Source organism: Dendrobates tinctorius, unplaced genomic scaffold, assembly GCF_039654945.1.
Source record: "Dendrobates tinctorius isolate UK_male_01 unplaced genomic scaffold, ASM3965494v1 ptg000005l, whole genome shotgun sequence".
Classification (NCBI taxonomy): Eukaryota; Metazoa; Chordata; class Amphibia; order Anura; family Dendrobatidae; genus Dendrobates; species Dendrobates tinctorius.
The window spans coordinates 30150484-30168748 of record NW_027361673.1 but is presented as its reverse complement, the minus strand read 5'-3'; the positions used below and the strand labels follow the sequence as shown (position 1 = coordinate 30168748).

General features: G+C 45.6%; 1 long non-coding RNA gene across 2 annotated transcripts in view; it reads left to right on the top strand.

The window, feature by feature from the left end:
• Positions 1–18265, top strand: part of LOC141083580 (uncharacterized) — a 171505-nt gene that overhangs the window by 41011 nt on the left and 112229 nt on the right. The window contains exon 2 of one of the 2 annotated variants that reach the window (XR_012230758.1): positions 13781–13888. The exons of the other annotated variant lie outside the window; for it this stretch is intronic. This is a non-coding gene — a long non-coding RNA (uncharacterized lncRNA). The remainder of the gene's footprint in view (positions 1–13780; positions 13889–18265) is intronic. 2 annotated transcript variants of the gene reach the window in all.

Here is an 18265-nt window from a genome sequence, read left to right as displayed (position 1 = left end):
AGCGGTGTCCACGCTGTGCAGTGATGAGGCAGTAACCCAGCAAGTTCAAACAACAAAATGTGTTTAATGTCCACAAAAACACTCACAGTGCACAACACGCTGTATCCTCCAGATCGCAGCCAGGAAGCAACAAAAACAGTCCGTGGCCAGTTGCCGTGAGCGACTGTGCTGCCCGGGTAAGAAAGGGGTGCCAGACCTTGGCTCAGCTTGGCCCTGTGTTGCCTCACACAGGGAGCTCTGCAGACCACTGCTCTGTCTCTGTGCAAGTCAGAACTGACACACCCAAACCCTCTCTGCAGGTTTTTTTTTCCTTTCTCCAAACTTATATGACCTGGGCTGGAGGAAACGGACCGGACCCCACTACCTTCCTGCAGTCTGTTTCAAAAATAAAAGCCCATACCGGGTTTTCCTGAATAATCTCCTTGGTCCAAATAACTTGACCAGGCTCCGTCTCTCTTTTATTCTGCCCTGTGAGTCACAGGCACACTGCTGCGACAACAGGGCACTCCAGTGGATCTAATATCCTTCTGAGTGCATTCTGGGGGACACATAGCGACCCTCACATATGACTCAGGTCGCTGCCTCACATACCCCCCCCGTTCAAACTTGTGGGGTTGAACATTTGTCACCATACAGGGGGCCCATGACAGGGTATCCGCATTTCCCTGTGACTTCCCCGCCCTATGTTCCACTGAGAAACTGAAGTTTTGTAGGGACAGGAACCATCTGGTGACTCGGGCATTCCTCGCTTTTGCGTTTCTCATCCAGACGAGGGGGGACTGGTCCATTACCAAACAAAACTGACGCCCGAGCAAATAATAGCGTAGGGACTCCAAGGCCCATTTAATCGCCAAGCACTCCTCCACTACGCTATAATTTTTCTCTGCCGGGGTCAGTTTCCTGCTCAAGTAGGTAACTGGGTGCTCATCCCCGTTCACCTCTTGCAACAGCACCGCTCCTAGACCTACCTCCGAGGCATCGGTTTGTACAATAAAGGTCTTCTTGAAGTTGGGGCTGATGAGGACCGGCTGTCCACACAACGCCGACTTCAGGGACTCGAATGCTTTTTCCGCCTGACGATTCCATCGGACCATCACTGTCCTTTTACCTTTTAAGAGGTCCGTTAGGGGTGCTGATTCCCCTGCAAAATTGGGTATAAACTGGCGGTAGTAGCCAATGATGCCAAGGAATGCCCTCACCTGCTTAGTACTTAAGGGCTTGGGCCAGTTTTGGATGGCCTCAATCTTGTTTACTTGGGGTTTGATCACCCCGCGACCGATCACGTAACCCAAGTACCGAGCTTCTGTGAGCCCTATCGCACATTTCTTTGGGTTAGCTGTTAACCCCGCGACTCGGAGCGAGTCTGACATGGCTTGTACCTGGGACACGTGGGTCTCCCAATTGGTACTAAAGATGAGTATATCATCTAAATAGGCCGATGCGTATTTCCGATGAGGTACTAATACTATGTCCACCAGCCTCTGGAATGTGGCCGGAGGCCCATTTAACCAAAAGGGTAAGACAACATAGAGAAACAGAGACTCTGGTGAGATAAATGCGGTCTTCTCTTTAGCCGATTCTGTGAGGGGAATGTTATGATGAGTCACCGAAGGAGGAAAAAACAAAATACCAGCTAAGTCCAGAAAAACCAGAGAGGTTGGCAGCTATCGGATTGCAGACCCCTGAACCTATCCACAACAACTAGCAGTAGCCGTGGGGGATTCCTACGTGCCCTAGACCCCTCGATCACAGCCGGAGAAGTATATAGCCTAAAGACAGAAAGGGGAAAAACTAAACTGCCCCAGAGCAGACCCCAAAGCAATAGGCAGCCCCCAACATATAATGACGGTGAAGCAAGATGAAAACACTAACACAGATAGAAAGATAGGTTGAGCAAATGATGGGGCCCAAGCTAACTACATAGGACAGGATAGGAAAGCTGCTGTCTGCCATCCGCAAAAACCCTATCAAAATGAGCCAACCGACTGATAGGAAAAACAGGCCCTGAAGTCGTTAGGCTTCAAAAGACTATATCAGCACTCAGGTATATTCTGAAGACAGAGCAAAATATCAACAGATGAGAGACAAAAATGGAGTTCAGCTCACCCCCGGCCGGGGATGGCAGAACTCCCAAAAAACAAGGCAAAACAAAAACAAAACTGAAGAGTACAAAGAAGAGCAGAAAAACTTAGCTTTGAGATGCAGGAATCAGACTGGTCTCCAAGAATCCAGCAGGAAAATCAACAGCCAGGAAGAAGGGCGTCGGCAGCCTTATATCCAGTCCTCAATTCCAGCCACCCAGTCATCATCTAGCTGCCCAGGTGTTTGGTAATCAGCCTCACTACCTTCCTTCACCGGAGGAGGGAGTTCATCAGACCTCAATGGTGAAGGGAAAAATGAACTCACAACAGGGGAACCTGTCAGTACCCTTTAGTGAGGTCGAGCATGGTGAAGTACTGGGCCTTTCCCAGTCTTTCAATTAGCTCGTCCACCCAAGGCATTGGGTAGAGGTCAAATTATGACACCTCATTTAACTTCCTGAAGTCATTACAGAAGCGTAATGACCCATCCGGTTTCGTTATTAACACAATGGGGCTAGCCCACTCACTCCGGAACTCTTCAATGACTCCCAATTGAAGCATTTGCTTCACTTCAGCCGCTATTGCTTGCCTCCTGGCTTTTGGCACTCGGTATGGTTTCATCCGTACCCTAACCTGGGGCTCGGTGATAATGTCATGCTGTATCACTGAGGTTCGTCCCGGCAGCTCTGAGAATACATCCTTATTCTGCTGCACTAAAGCTCGAGCCTCCTGTCACTGCTGTTTTGTGAGGGCGTCATTTACTTTTACCTCACACCCAGCCGGATCCTTGGCCGTGGCCAGAGGGACCCCCGTTTGTATGACCGGAGTCGCCTCTGTAACCAAACATTCTCGGTCCTTCCAGGCCTTTAGCAAGTTTACATGGCACAGCTGCTCGGGTTTCCTTTTCCCAGGATGGTACACTTTATAATTCACTTCCCCCACTTTGACCCGTATCTCATAAGGCCCTTGCCACATGGCCATGAGTTTACTCTCTGGGGTGGGTACTAGTACCTGTAGTATCCACACGTTATGAAGAATTCAAGGTATTAAACTTTAGATATGTTTTATTCTTCGTCCTCCAGCACACAGCATAACAGTTGCATTCCCATGCTACACAGAAGTGAAAGTGAAACTTCCCTTCTCATCCTTCTTGTCTCCACCCCCCAAGTCCCATAAGTCTGGCTTGCTTAAAGAGACAGATCTAATTATTATACATTACATCATCCCCCTTTTTTTTTTCTTTTTTTTTTTTACTATAAATAACCCATATTACTGATAAATGCAACAACATGAAAACGTCCAAAGAAATCATATGTCCGTTTTGTCTTATTTGTTCAATTCAAAAACCAGAGAAACAAAAAAACAAAACAAACAAAACTGTAGTTACACTTCTTCAATAAGCCTCGATGGAGCTCTTCTCTCTCGTGTAGGATAACGTCTGGGCTCATTGAGAGGGTTCATTATTGATGGACCAGCTACCTCTTGTTGGTCCTCTCCACCATCGGATACCAAATCTTCCACCAAAGAGAGTTCATTGTCATCATTCTGCGGTATGACTTTAAAATATGAAGAATTTCGCGTTATGGAGTGTCCATCTCGTTCAGCTGTGATCATGCTGCCTTTCCTTTTAGTAACATAATATTTTGCAGGTGAGGTCTTGTTGGTTGGTCTTTGACGTACCACCACGACATCCCCTCTTTCGATGGCACTTGACTGTGTCCTTCGCCTTCTGTCTGCATAACGTTTCATGGCTTGTTTGTTGGAGAAATCTGTGGATCTCACTGAGGAGTCACTCGGTCGGGGATGGCTGGTCACATCAGGGAGACGTATACGCAGGGTTCTGCTGAACATTAAATGAGCTGGAGCAGCATTAGTAGTGGAGTGTGGCGTATTGCGGTAATTACGCATGAATTTGTATAATGACTGTTTCAGTGGGATGTGTTCCAGACTCGCTGCCTTGATACGTTTCCCCAGAGTACGCATAAAACGTTCCACAATTCCATTGGCTTGCGGCCAGCAAGGTGTGATTTTCCTGTGATTGAATCCCAAGTATTCAGAAAATTGTGTAAACACATGTCCATTAAATGGAGGTCCATTGTCTGTTTTGACCACTCTTGGAATACCATATGCTGAGAAAATGTCGTCCAGCTCTGGTATGACATTATTAGCAGATGTTGAAGAGATAAATGAAATGACAGGGTATCGAGAATATTCATCAATTGTTACGAGAATGTATTGGCCATTTGGCAATGGTCCATATATATCGACTGCCACTTCCTCCCAGACAGCAGTGGGTAACGGAGACATTTGTAATGGCTCTAAGTTTGATGATGGAGTGATTAATTGACAAGTAGAACAGCGTCTAATCTTTTCTTCCACCAAGTGATCCATATTTGGGAACCACACTTTTTCTCGGAGTAACTTCTTTGTGCCAACAATTCCTAAATGACCTTCATGTGCTATCTGTATGACTAAGTTACGCAAAGTCTTAGGTACAACTAGTTTGGTACCTCGAAGAATGAGGTGTTCTTCAGTGACTGATAATTCCTCACGTACGTTTGAGAATAGTTTTAACTCTTTCAGATCAATCTCAGAATCAGGAAATTTTTCCTTTTGAATTTCATGCCACCTTCGATTTTGGATGATTTGTATTAGGGCACAGAGTGTCTTGTCTTTTGTTGTTTCATTTATAAATTGATCAAGAGAAAGTGCTTTTGGCACGGCATGATCTGTAACAAAACGTAGGTATTCTTCAATGGAGGAATGCACAGGTATATCATCATTAGTAGGATGTCTTGAAAGATAATCAGCTGGATTGCTGTATTTTCCAGTTTTGTGAACAATTTTATAGTTGTAGTCCTGTAGACGTAGGCCCCATCGTTCAATTCGTGCAGGCATTTTAGCTCTGGGATTTCCAAAAATTGTAAGAAGTGCTTGATGATCTGTGACAATGGTGAAGGGAGCTCCATAGAGAAATAAGTGAAAGTGTTCACATCCCCAGACAACTGCCAAGCTTTCTTTTTCAGGTTGAGAATATTTTCTTTCAGTGTTTGTTAAGCTCTTACTTGCATAAGAAATGATGTGAGGATTTTGATTGTTATCCTTGTACTGCGCTAGAATAGCACCCAGTCCCACGGGACTGGCGTCCACAATCAGTTCAGTTCGAAGAGCTGGATCAAAATAAGCCATAGTGGTTGTCGAGCAGAGTTCATTTTTAATTGTTTCAAAAGAGGCCGGACAGTCTTGAGACCATTGAAAAATACAACTTTGTTTTGTAAGTTCCCGTAGTGGATTGCTGATTGTTGAAAAATTCGGAATATATCTAGCACAGTAACTTGCCATTCCAAGGAAAGAACACACTTCACTGGCATCCTCTGGAATTGAGGCTGTTCTGATAGCTTCCACTTTCTTGGGGTCTGGTTGTACTCCTTTTGCCGAGAAGATGTGACCATAGAATTCTAATGAACCCTTGTCAAACTCGCACTTCTCTTTGTTTAAAGTGAGTCCAGCAGAAAGCAGACATTCGAAGATAGCATATAGAGCACGATTATGCTCAGCTTGAGTTTTACCAAAAACCAATATGTCATCACTGTAATTAAAGGCATTTGGGATGTGTTGAATGACACTCCTTATTGCATCCTGAAAAATTTCTGCTGCTGAGCAGACTCCAAAAGTCAATCTTTTGTATCTTCTGAGGCCCACATGGGTGGAAAATGTGGTCAAGTATCGGGACTCTGGACTCAGTTCTAATTGATGATATCCCTTATTGAGGTCGAGCTTTGAGAAGATGGTGGCTCCATTTAATAAATGAATAATGTCATCAATCGTAGGTGAGATATGTCTTTCCCTCTGTATAGCGGTGTTGGGCAGGCGCATGTCAACACACAGTCTCACTTGATCAGGAGTCTTTGGTTTCGGAACTACCACAAGTGGAGAGACCCACGGAGTGGGACCAGTAACAGTTTCAATAACGTCCTCATCCATGAGCAATTGGAGTTCTTTTTCTACCTTCTGTCTCAGGTGAAATGGAATACGCCTGTGAGGCTGGGCTACTGGATGAACATTGTCATCCACATGAAGGTGTACTTGAGAGTCCTTTAGTTTTCCCAAACCACTAAATAGGGAGGGAAAGCTGTTCACCATAGTTTGTACATCCATATCCGCAGGGTCAGTTATGGTATGAATAACCTGGATGAGCCCTAGCTCCAAGGCAGTGTGATAGCTGAGAAGACAGCCTCCCGATCCTTGTAATGTGTGGAAAGTGGTTTTCTGCCTGTTTTCTTTATATCTAATTTCAGCATCAAATTGTCCCATTATAGCTAGAGGTGTTTTAGATCCATAAGGAAAAATTTTAGTCTGCACTTGTTGTAAGACTGGCCTTGTTTTCAATTGTTCATATGTAGTGCCATCTATGATATCCACTGAAGCTCCTGTATCTATTGTAAAGGTAATGTCAGTGTTGCAGATTGAGAGTGTAACACAGGGAGACTGTACTGAACCAGTGACAGAGGTAGTGAACACATAGTTCTCAGTCGCAGACATTTCTTCTGTGTCCTGATTTATCACTTTTACCTCTGCAGATTTTGTCATAGGCAGCGGAGGCTTGTAGTGCGCTGATTTGCAAACAGCTGCAAAATGATTCCCTTTTCCACATTTACTGCAGGTTTGTCCCATAGCTGGACATTTGTTCTGGTGGTGAGGGAAATCCTGTCCACATCTATAACATTTCTTCTGTTTCTGGGCTTGTTTGTCTGGTAAATTTTTCTGTTTGAGATTATGCACATGTAATTTATCCCCATTCTCCATTACGGTAGCCTGATGATCTGCTATTTCTATAGCACGGGCCATTTTGAGCAAATCATGTAGAGAGATATCCTGCTGCAGAGCCTTACGCCTTAGGTTATTAGACGAGCAGGTGACAATTATTTGAGTTAGGATTTCATCATCTACATCTGTAAAGGCACATCCATGTGCTAACTCTTTCAGCCGTGTGACATAAGTGTCTATGGACTCTTCTGGAAGCTGCTTGGCAATCCTGAATTTATATCTTTCATATCTGATGTTCTGTTTAGGGTTGAAGTAGCCAGTGAGAGCTTTAGTGCAGTTGTTGTATGTGTCTGTTTCTGCTGCAGGTAATGTACTGTATATGTCATAGACTCCTGTGCCTGCACAATGCAGGAGCAAAGCTCTCTTTCTTTTCTCCTCCTTTATGTCCATGGCTTCTAGGAAATTCTCAAATCTGTTTAGCCATTTTCTCCAGTTATGGGAGAGATTAATGACATCAGTCATATCAAATTGTGGGAATGTGTGCAAGTAGTCAGCCATGATAGAGTCTCTCAGTGGTGCTGGCGTGTGAAGCGGTAAAATATAGTCCGTACTCACAGCAGTAGGTGATTATATCCCATCCTCGTTGCCAGTTGTAGTATCCACACGTTATGAAGAATTCAAGGTATTAAACTTTAGATATGTTTTATTCTTCGTCCTCCAGCACACAGCATAACAGTTGCATTTCCATGCTACACAGAAGTGAAAGTGAAACTTCCCTTCTCATCCTTCTTGTCTCCACCCCCCAAGTCCCATAAGTCTGGCTTGCTTAAAGAGACAGATCTAATTATTATACATTACAGTACCAACACCCGGTCTCCTTCTTTAAAGGTCCTGACCGTGGCCTTTTTATTATACGTGCGGCGCTGAGCGGCCTAGGCATCCAACAGATGCTCCTTTACTATGGGCCACATGATGGCAATCCGATCCTGCATTTTTGTCACATACTCAATGACACTCTTATGGGGAGTGGGCTCTTGTTCCCACATCTCTTTGGCTACATCTAGCAGTCCTCTTGGGTGCCTGCCATACAATAGCTCAAACGGGGAAAACCTTGTTGATGCCTGCAGTACCTCGCGAATGGCGAACATTAGATAGGGCAGTAACATGTCCCAATCCCTCCCATCCTTGGCAATTACCTTTTTTAGCATGGCTTTGAGGGTCTTATTAAACCTCTCCACCAACCTGTCGGTTTGTGGATGGTATACCGACGTGCGTAGCTGGTTGATTTGGAGTAGCTTACACAGCTCCTTGGTCACCTTAGACATAAATGGAGTACCTTGATCGGTAAGGATCTCCTTGGATAGCCCTAAGTGACAGAACATGGCGAACAGTTTACCGGCTATTAGTTTAGCTGAAGTGTGATGGAGTGGTATCACCTCTGGGTACCGGGTGGAGTAATCTACGACTACTAATATGTGCTGGTGGCCCCGAGCGTAATTTACTAATGGCCCCACCAGATCCATCGCAATCTGCTCAAAAGGTACCTCTATAATGGGCAGAGGCACCAAAGGATTCCGGTGGTTCGTGGTTGGTGAGCTTAGTTGACACTCCGGACATGTGTCGCAATACCTTTTGACCACAACATAGACCCCAGGCCAGAAAAATTGCTGCAATATGTGCTCTAGCGTCTTTTTGGCCCCCAAATGCCCTCCCAGCATGTGAGAGAGCCATATTGAGCACCTCCCGACAATAGGGTTGAGGCACCATCAGCTGTTCTACCACCTCATCCCTGATTTTATCAACCCTGTACAGTAACTCCTGGTTGATCTCCATCCGGGGAAACTCCCTCTTTGCACCTGATTGTTGAGCCACCCCATTTACCACAATTACTCTTTCCCTGGCCCAGGTCAAAGTGGGGTCCTGGAGCTGGGCAGTGCCGAACTTACCAGGTGACACCTTCAGCTCAGGAATCGGTGAGTTCTCCTCAACTTCTCCTGTCAACACCTCTAGGGGAACCTATCGTGGTTACACTCTATCCCTATGTTGGTAACCCCTACGGCAGGAATCCCTGACTCGGGATCTTCAGGTTCAGCGCCCGGAATACTTTTTACCCTGAGAAGGTTAACCTTGGTCTCCCACAGGGACAGAACAGGGGAAAGTCTCTTCCTAATACAGTCCCATACGGAAGAGTCTTTACCACTCCCACCACATGTTTTATCTCCTCACACGGGGTGGAGAATGTGACCTCCTCAGTCGGGTACTCACAGAGGTCCCCATGTATGCACACTGCCCCCACCTTCCGTCCATTAGGTCTATCCCCGGTAACCAGGGACCCGTGTACCAGAGTCACCAAACTCCATGAGTCCAAGAGAGCGTCCTTGTGGTACCCATTAACGAGTACCTTGCACCGCTGAGGTTCGGTACCAACAGGGTCTGTAGTGGCAGTGCAGACTGGCTGGGCATACATATATACATGGCGGGTGTACCCGCAGTCCATGGATTCGGTTGTTAGGGGGCAGTTAGCAATCATGTCCAGGCTCTTGGCACCGCCAACGCTTAAGGACTGGGGCCCGAGGGAACCTTGGGGTTATGCTAGGGGACATGGGGCGGTTGACTCTCTCCTTCCAAGATATCCCCTCAGTATGTGCACGATACATATTGGACTTGGTGGAGGGTTGTAGACTTTTCCCAGGCTCCTGAGCTGATGGGGCCTTACGTGACAGCCGAAGTGGGGCAGTGTCCCGTATAAAGTCTTGAGTGGCTGTATATGGCTCAACCAGACCTACCACCTGGTCTAGAGTACCCGGGTCCCCTTGCCCCACCCAACGTTGTATGGCGGCTGGCAGGGCCCTCACCAGCCGGTCAACCATCACCCTCTCTACCATCTGATTCAGGGTTAAAGTCTCAGGCTGTAACCATTTTTTAATCAGTTGCAGTAAGTCATAGGCTTGAGACCGGGCAGGGCGAGTCTCAGAAAAGGACCACTGGAACACCCGTTGGGCCCGCACATATGTATTAACCCCCAGTCGGGCAAGGATCTCACCTTTCAGCTTCCCATAGTTCAGGGCATCGTCCTGACTGAGGTCCAGGTAGGCCTTTTGTGCATCGCCTGTCAAGAAGATGGACACCACCTCAGCCCACTGAGCCACCGGCAAGTTCTCCCGCTCCGCAGTGCATTCAAAAATGGTGAGAAAAACCTCCATGTCGTCCTCAGGTGCCATCTTCCTCAGCGCTGAGCGGACCTTGTACCGGGTTTCTGATCGGTATGTGGTGGCTGAGGAACCTGCCTCTTGTAGAGCCGCAATCTGCTGCAGAATTAATTTGTTGGTTTGCTGCTGTTCCTCTTGCAGCTTCTGCTGTCACACTTGTGAGGCGGCCAACTGTCTCAGTATTTCCTCCATCTTATTAGTTGGCTTAAGCTACATCATTGCAGGCCAAATATATGACTTGCAGCACGCTTTGGGTATGCCTCAGTTCACACTGCCCGCATTCTCCACCATATGTAAAGCAGCGGTGTCCACACTGTGCAGTGATGAGACAGTGACCCAGCAAGTTCAAACAACAAAATGTGTTTAATGTCCACAAAAAACAGTCAGAGTGCACAACACGCTGTATCCTCCGGATCGCAGCCGGGAAGCAACAAAAACAGTCCGTGGCCAGTTGCCGTGAGCGACCGTGATGCCCGGGTAAGAAAGGGGTGTCAGACCTTGGCTCCGCTTGGCCCTGTGTTGCCTCACACAGGGAGCTCTGCAGACCACTGCTCTGTCTCTGTGCAAGTCAGAACTGACACACCCAAACCCTCTCTGCAGGTTTTTGTTTTCCTTTCTCCAATCTGTGGCCATAGGCCACATATAAGACCTGGGCTGGAGGAAACGGACCGGACCTCACTACCTTCCTGCAGTCCGTTTAAAAAATAAAAGCCCATACCGGGTGTCACGCCGTTCTGTTTGTATTTGGTTGTCGGCGTGACAATGCATGTTTTTTGCTTTAACCCTTTGCTCCTTCCCCCTAATTGAGCTGGGATACTGCTGGCTTTTACCTGTATGGAGCCTGCTCAGTTCCTTGCTCTGCTGCGTAGCTGCACATGTGGTGTTAGGTCTTTGCTCTGCTGCTTGACCTTTTACATGTGCGGTCCCTGGTCACCGCTGTGGAAGCTGTCCACGGGTTGTGAGGTCATTTTTCAGCTGGTGCATGACTTTCCACATGTGTCTAGGCTTGCAGACGATGCCAGGTGCTATAAGCTGCAGTTCCTGCACTGATTGTGCTGCAATGGTTTCTGTGTGTGCTTGGGGCGTGCGCAGCCTCACCTTCCCTGCTTTTATCAGGGTTAGTGTGTGTGCTTGAAATGCTGTCCCCAGCCAATTGCTGAGGGGCAGCCCCTTTATAAACTTTTCCTGAATAAACTCCTTGGTCCAAATAACTTGACCAGGCTCAAACTCACTTTTATTCTGCCCTGTGAGTCACAGGCACACTGCTGCGATAACAGGGCACTCCAGTGGATCTAATACGCTTCTGAGTGCATTTTGGGGGACACATAGCGACCCTCACATATGACTCCGGTTGCTGCCTCACAACTGTCTAAGAGAGGATTGACATTAGGACCCTGGCAGAGAGCATCGCTTTATCGTGGCTGCCAGGTACACATGAATTTGCCAATTTATGTGCTAAGCATTCTCAATTTTTCATATATCTACTGCAGTTATGCAATTTAATTTTCATATTTTACATTTGCATGCTATAGCGCTGCAGAGTGCTGACTTATTTGTTTGATTGTATTTCAGTTGGCTACTCTAGGTAAGCACCTGTTCAGACCTGATTTGTGTTTGGATGTGACTGTCAGTTTTTTGTTATTTGTATTAGCCTTCTGACTGAGTACTCCACCCCTTAGCCTCAGGCATTTTTAATTGCAACAGAATCCTACCCTTCCATAGAGATATAGACTTTAGTCTAAGAGTGGATTCACATTAGGTTCCCAGAGAGATGTAGACTGTCTAAGAAAGGATTGGCATTAGGTCCTGACATCGAGAATCGCCTTATCATGGCTGCCAGGTACACATGAATTGGCCAATTTATGCGCTAAGCATTCTCAATTTTTCATATTTCTAGTGCAGTAATTTAATTTTCAGATTTCATATTTGCATGCTATAGCGCAACAGAGTGCTGCCTTATTTGTTTGATTCTTCAGGAAAATGGACAGAACCCACGGCAAGCTGTAGCTTCCAGGACTGACCAAATACAAAAACCCAAACTCTGATTTTATTAGGTCAAGGTTATGCCTACATACCTCTCCTGTGACGTCCGTCCGCGAATCTGGGCTGCAGTAGGGACAGCACCCTGAGAAACCCCGAGACCCTTAACCCCTATACAGGGATCTGGAATTGTTGCAAGGCCCAGGGGGTGGCTGTCTAGAGAAGCAGTGGACCAGAGCAGGACGGTCGCCAAGGGAAAAGGCAGGAAACCAAAAACGTAGACAGAAATCGGGACAGCAGCAGAGGTACAGAATCGGCAGGCAGTGGCAGAGTCGACAGTCCAGGCCAAGGTCACAAAACGGAAGAGTGGCAAAGGTAAAAAAATGGCAGGCAGTAGCAGAGTCGAATATCCAGGCCAAGGTCACAAACCAGGAGAGTAGCAGAGGTACAAAATCGTCAGGCAGTAGAGGGGTCAGAAATCCAGGCTGAGGTCAGAGTCAAACAATAGCAAATCACACCGTAGCACACAGGGGAACCAAGAATATCTGGCGGCTTGCAAGACCAGTCCCAAGGTATTTGAGGGATCAGGTCATCCCTCACAGGTTCCCGGACTGATGATGTCATCAGGACCGCCCCAGGACCAGGCCAGATGGTGATGCACCAACCCCTTCATGACTGACAGAGGAGCGGAGCCTGCGTCCACCAGATGCCTGCGCAGGATCCCCTTCTCTGTCGCCGCCATCACTCGGGGGTGAACCACTGCGCCTCCCAGTGGCTGAGTCAGGAACAGCAGGCCCCGAGTCAGACGGCGACGTGACAGTCTGGGGCCTCCTGGTGGCCAAGGTCGGGACAGCAGGCCTCAAGTCTGATGGCGATGTGACATCTCCTTGGTGAGCTCATATGATGGCTGGTTGTGGGATGTGCTAAGTCTGTTAGAATTTTATGATATCCCTAAGTTTCGGCAATTCTTTGCCCCTGCAGGTTCCAGGAGGTAGATATTGTCATCATGTTTCCTATCACAATTTTACCTTTCAATAGAGAAGAAACACGGCATGGACAATATTGAACCAATATTAAGTTGGAGAGGTTAGAATGGCCTTACAGTTATTTAATTGAATGCGTTATGTTCATCCTTAGGCTATGATGCCGAAAATATATCTCTTATAAATATCGTATCAATACAAACCCCAATATTCAGGAATATTCTGTTCCAGCATGACTGCCCACAGCAAGGTCTACTTGAATGCCTTGCAAAGAGCAATGACCATATCTCTGTCAAACACCTTTTTGGAATGAACTAGAATGGAGAAGGCTAGATAGGCCCTTTTTTCCAACATCAATGTCTGACCTCACAAATGCTCTTCCCAATGAATGGGTAAAAATTCTCACAGACATACTCTAAAATGTTGTTGAAAGCCTTCTCTAAAGATTGGGAGCTGTTATAGCTGCAAAGGGAGAGACCAAACCCATATTAATTGCTATGATTTGGCGTGAGATATCATAAAAGTCCCTGTAAGTGTAATGTTTATGTGTCCCAATACTTTTATCCACACAGTGTATTTCTAAAGCTGGCAGTGAAATTGGTAGTTAAATAAACCGTGCTCACATTTGTGGCCCATGACACCCTGGAGTGCCAGCATTCCCTAGACAGACGATTGTGTCTCAGCTGTTCCTGTACTTGAAGCCAAATCACGAATCGCAAAACTTGGAACCACTCCCAGATTCTTTGTGTATCTCCTGCAGAAACAAGGCACCGGGCACTGTCAGCTAAGAATGACTATCCTTCACTGCTTACCTACTGTAGATTACCACACCAGGGAGGCTCTGTATAAACTGGCACTTTCAGTCATGGTAAGTGGTCAACGTCAAAACGTAATTTTTTATTATTATTATTATTATTATTTATTTATATAGTACCATTGATCCCATGGTGCTGTACAGGAGAAGGAGTTGCATACAAATTACTGATATCAAATGAGAACAGAATATAATCTACTGCAATTTGATCATTTGAAAGTATTATTTTTCTAATGTTGCTAGATCTCTCACTTTTCCAGGCAGTAAATCAAGATTTTATAAGTAATTTACTTAGCACTTGCATCCAGTGGCGTAACAAGAGTCCAATGGGGCCCGCTGCCAATTTTGGACATGTGTCCCATCCTGCACGTTGATCAGATCTTGTCACTCATCATGAGACCCTTCCTGGTATAATGTCCCCATGTTGGTATAATGTACCCCATTTTGTTATAATGTCACCCATGCTGGTCCCCTTCTGTTCTTTTCCAGCACACTTTAAAAAGAAGCAAACAATTCTAATCACTTTTCTCCACTCCCACGCCACTCGCCGCCCTCTACTGTAGCCGTCGCAGGAGTCAGTAGCTGAACTTTGGCATGCCAGCACAGGCAGCGCGTGACGTCACTGCCATGTGCCGCTCATCACTGGCAAGTCAACGTTTCCTGCCAGCCACTGATTGGTTGGCAGTGTGTATTGCAGCTCAGGAAGCAAGCGGGTCTCTGCGCCGCAATACATTTCACCTGAATGTGCGTCTGAGGACGCATATCCAGATAAAATTGGCTTGGGTGGGTTCCAGGTAAAATTGACCAGGGTGGGTCATTGACTAGGGTGGGTCATTGACTAGGGTGGGTCCCCTTCTGGGACCCTTCCTGACGTGTCCGGTCATAGTTCAAACCCTCTGTGACAGCCAGGGCCCTGGATGAACAGGGGGCTCACTCACCATTGTAGACACTGGCACACTATGGGGCTCGTGAGTCGGGGAGCCCGGTGCCAGCGCTGGGACCGCACACCCTCAAATACACACCCCTCTCCTTATTCTACGCTGCTTCAGTTTCTTCAACATCTTCTGACTCTCTGTGATGTATCAGGGCAGAGGGCACGATGACGTCACTATAGCGCACCCTCTGTGCCGAGTAGTGCAGAGTTAAAAGACTCTGAAGAGACTGGAGCAGTGGGGAACGTGAGTATTTGATTTTTTTTTAGGGAGAATTATATGGGGCCCAATAGACTGTACAGAGTAATATATGGGGCCCGTTATACTGTATGGAGAAATATATGGAGCCCATTATACTGTATGGTGCAATATATAGAGCCATTATACTAAATAGAACATTACTGTATATGGGGCCCATTATACTGATTGGAGAAATATATGGAACCATTATATACTTTATGGAGCAATATATGAGGCCATTGTACTAAATGGAGCCCATTATAATGTATGGAGCAATATATGGGGCCCACTATACTGTATGGCACAATATATGTGGCCATTATGTACTGTATAGAACATTATAGGGGGCCTTTATACTGCATGGAGTAATTTATGGGGCCATTATACTGTATGGAGCCCATTATAATGTATGGAGCAATATATGGGACCCACTATACTGTATGGTGCAATATATGTGGCCATTATGTACTGTATGGAACATTATAGGGGGGCCATTATACTGTATGGAGCATTACATGGGGCCCATTATACTGTATGGAGCAATATATGGAGCACATTATTCCGTATGGAGTATTATATGGGGCCCATTATTCTGTAGTGAGCATTATATGGGGCCCAACATACTGTATGGAGCATTTTATGGGGCCCATTATTCTGTATGGAAAATTATATGTGGCACATTATTTTGTATAGAGGACTATGTGGTGTCCATAATACTGTTATGAGAACTATGTGGTGCCCATAATACTGCATGGATGACTATGTGGTGCCCATAATACTGTATGGAGGACTTTGTTGGGCTCATGATACTGTATGGAGGACTACGTGGTGCCCTTAATACTGTATGGACGACTATGTGGTATCCATAATACTCTATGGAGGACTATACTGTCCAATCTAAAGTGAAAAGTCTGCATTCACTCTGACCGCATTCACTCTGACTTTTAGGTCTCCCCAGCACACGCTGTTGTGAATTCATTTTCTAGTCTGCCAGTCGTGAGTTCTCTTTCTGGGGTCCCTCTGGTGGTGGCAGGAGGTAGTAAAGCTGATTTAATTAGCAGAGACCTGACACCTGATAATGAGGACGAGGATTGGACATCTTCAGTCTCAGACTGGATTTAAGACAGCCGACTCCCTATTCCCATGCTGGTGATTTTTTCTGCCTCTTGAGGTCTTGGCTTCCAGCTCAGTTCCTGTCATCTCAAGCTAAGTTTTGTTTGCTAATGTCCACATTTGATTTGGTTTTGTCTTTTCAGTTTCTGTGTGGTCGGCCAGCTCCGGCTGGGGCTGTGATGAATTTCCACTCTTATGTTACTGTATGTGCCAGTTTGCTTTTGTCCCTTAGTAGATTGGCCTCTTTTTTGCTCTGTTCTCAGAATATGCCAGAGTGCTGATATAGTGGGTGAAGTCTAGTGACTTCAGGGTTTTTTTGCTATCAGAAGTGTTGGACATTATTTGCAGGGTTTTTTGGTGTGATTGCAGACAATATCTTTCCTTTCCTGTCTTTTCTAGTTAGTGTGGGCCCTATCGTTTGCTCAGCCTATTTTCCTACCTGTGTTTGTGCTTTCATCTTGTTTCACTGTCAATACATGTGTGGGGGCTGTCTATTCCTTTGGGGTCTGCTCTGGGGCAGTTAGTTTTCCCCTTTCCTTGCTTTAGGCTCATTTAGTCCTCCGGCTGTGACGAGGCATCTAGATTCATCGTAGGTACGCTCCACGGCTACTGTTAGTTGTGTGGTTAGGATCAGGGGTCTGCAATCCGCATAGTTACCAACCTCTCTGTTTTTCCTGTGGCTTAGCTTGTTTTTGTTTTCCTCCTCGGTGACCCATTCATAACAGCATGTATTGTGCGTGGCAAGGATTCAGCGTTTTTCAATGGGTATCAATCATGTAATGTAAGAAGTAAGTGAAATCTTTGGCATTTTACTATACATATATTTCTCTGCCATATATGTGCATCATGAATTGTGGTATGTGTTAAAGGGGCCCACTGAGACTCTTTAGCCTGCGGCCAACGAAAACCTGGAGCCAGCCCTGGCTAGAAGGACTGGCAAAACACGTTCCCTGTGACAATTAACCTAATATTTAACACTTTGCATTTCTGAGAAAGTAAAAAGAATGTCAAATGTTTGGTTACTCAACACATGTGCCTAAAGTAAAGAAATTAAAGTGTATACTGTCCTTTAAAGTAAACTTGCAGCACCGTGTCTGTGTGTCTCTATCCCCTCTCTCCAATCCATGGATCTTTCTGAGGAGCAGCTATGATCAGATCAATGCCTCAGTCATGGGAAAATCTGTAGTAACTGAAAACAGATTTTACGACTGAACAGATAGTCAATGACCAGAGCAGCAGGAGAACATTTCTCTTATAAGTTATATTACAAAGGCATCTTATTCCACATACGGCTATTGTAAGATGTTGCTCATTGCAGTAACCTCTCCTCCACAAGCATATTAGGTCCTCTGATGAACCCTGGTCTATCTCCCTGGGGGAAACATATTGGGAGGGGCTTGTACTATTATATAAGTAAATCTTTCTTTTTGGTCTGCTGCATTTTTGATCATGATATCGATCCCTATTGATCAATTTCTTTTTTCCTATATCTACATTGTTTTGAGGGGGTATTTGGCTGTCTGAACAATCTGATAATCCTCATTTTTTGTGCCAGTTTGAAGCTACAATATATCTGTACAAAAGAGATTTATTTTTTTGGTACTTGTACAATTTGTCAGTACGGATCTCATTATTATACGGGTCTAGAAGGATATTATATTTGTCAACTAAAAAGACATAATTGTAAAACACTCTGAGCATAAATGCTTATAATGAAGGTCATTATCATGTAGATTTACAATCATACTATATCTGTGTAAGAAGGGTTCTTTTGCCTTTTAAACAATCTGTTATTACAGACCCCACCATTATATGGGTCTGAAACTATTGAACTCATCTATTCATTATTGGTGTTATTTAATAAAAGGACATTACTAAGTAAGATCCTGAGGAATAAAATAGTTTGCCTTGATGGATAAAAAATGACTCATCATGGTAATCCAGTAGATATAGGCCACTGCATTGCACTATACCACTTTATTGGCGTTTGGTGATGTTTTTTTCTGCTAGTTATTCCCTTTAATGTCATAAGGGAAAGCCGACGTTGAGCGGGGGTGCCGTGTTGAACTTAGGGTGCCAACATCCGCAGCAAGGTAGGGAAAGTAAGGAAGCATACACATCCCCACCCCTTCTAGAGACTCTTTAC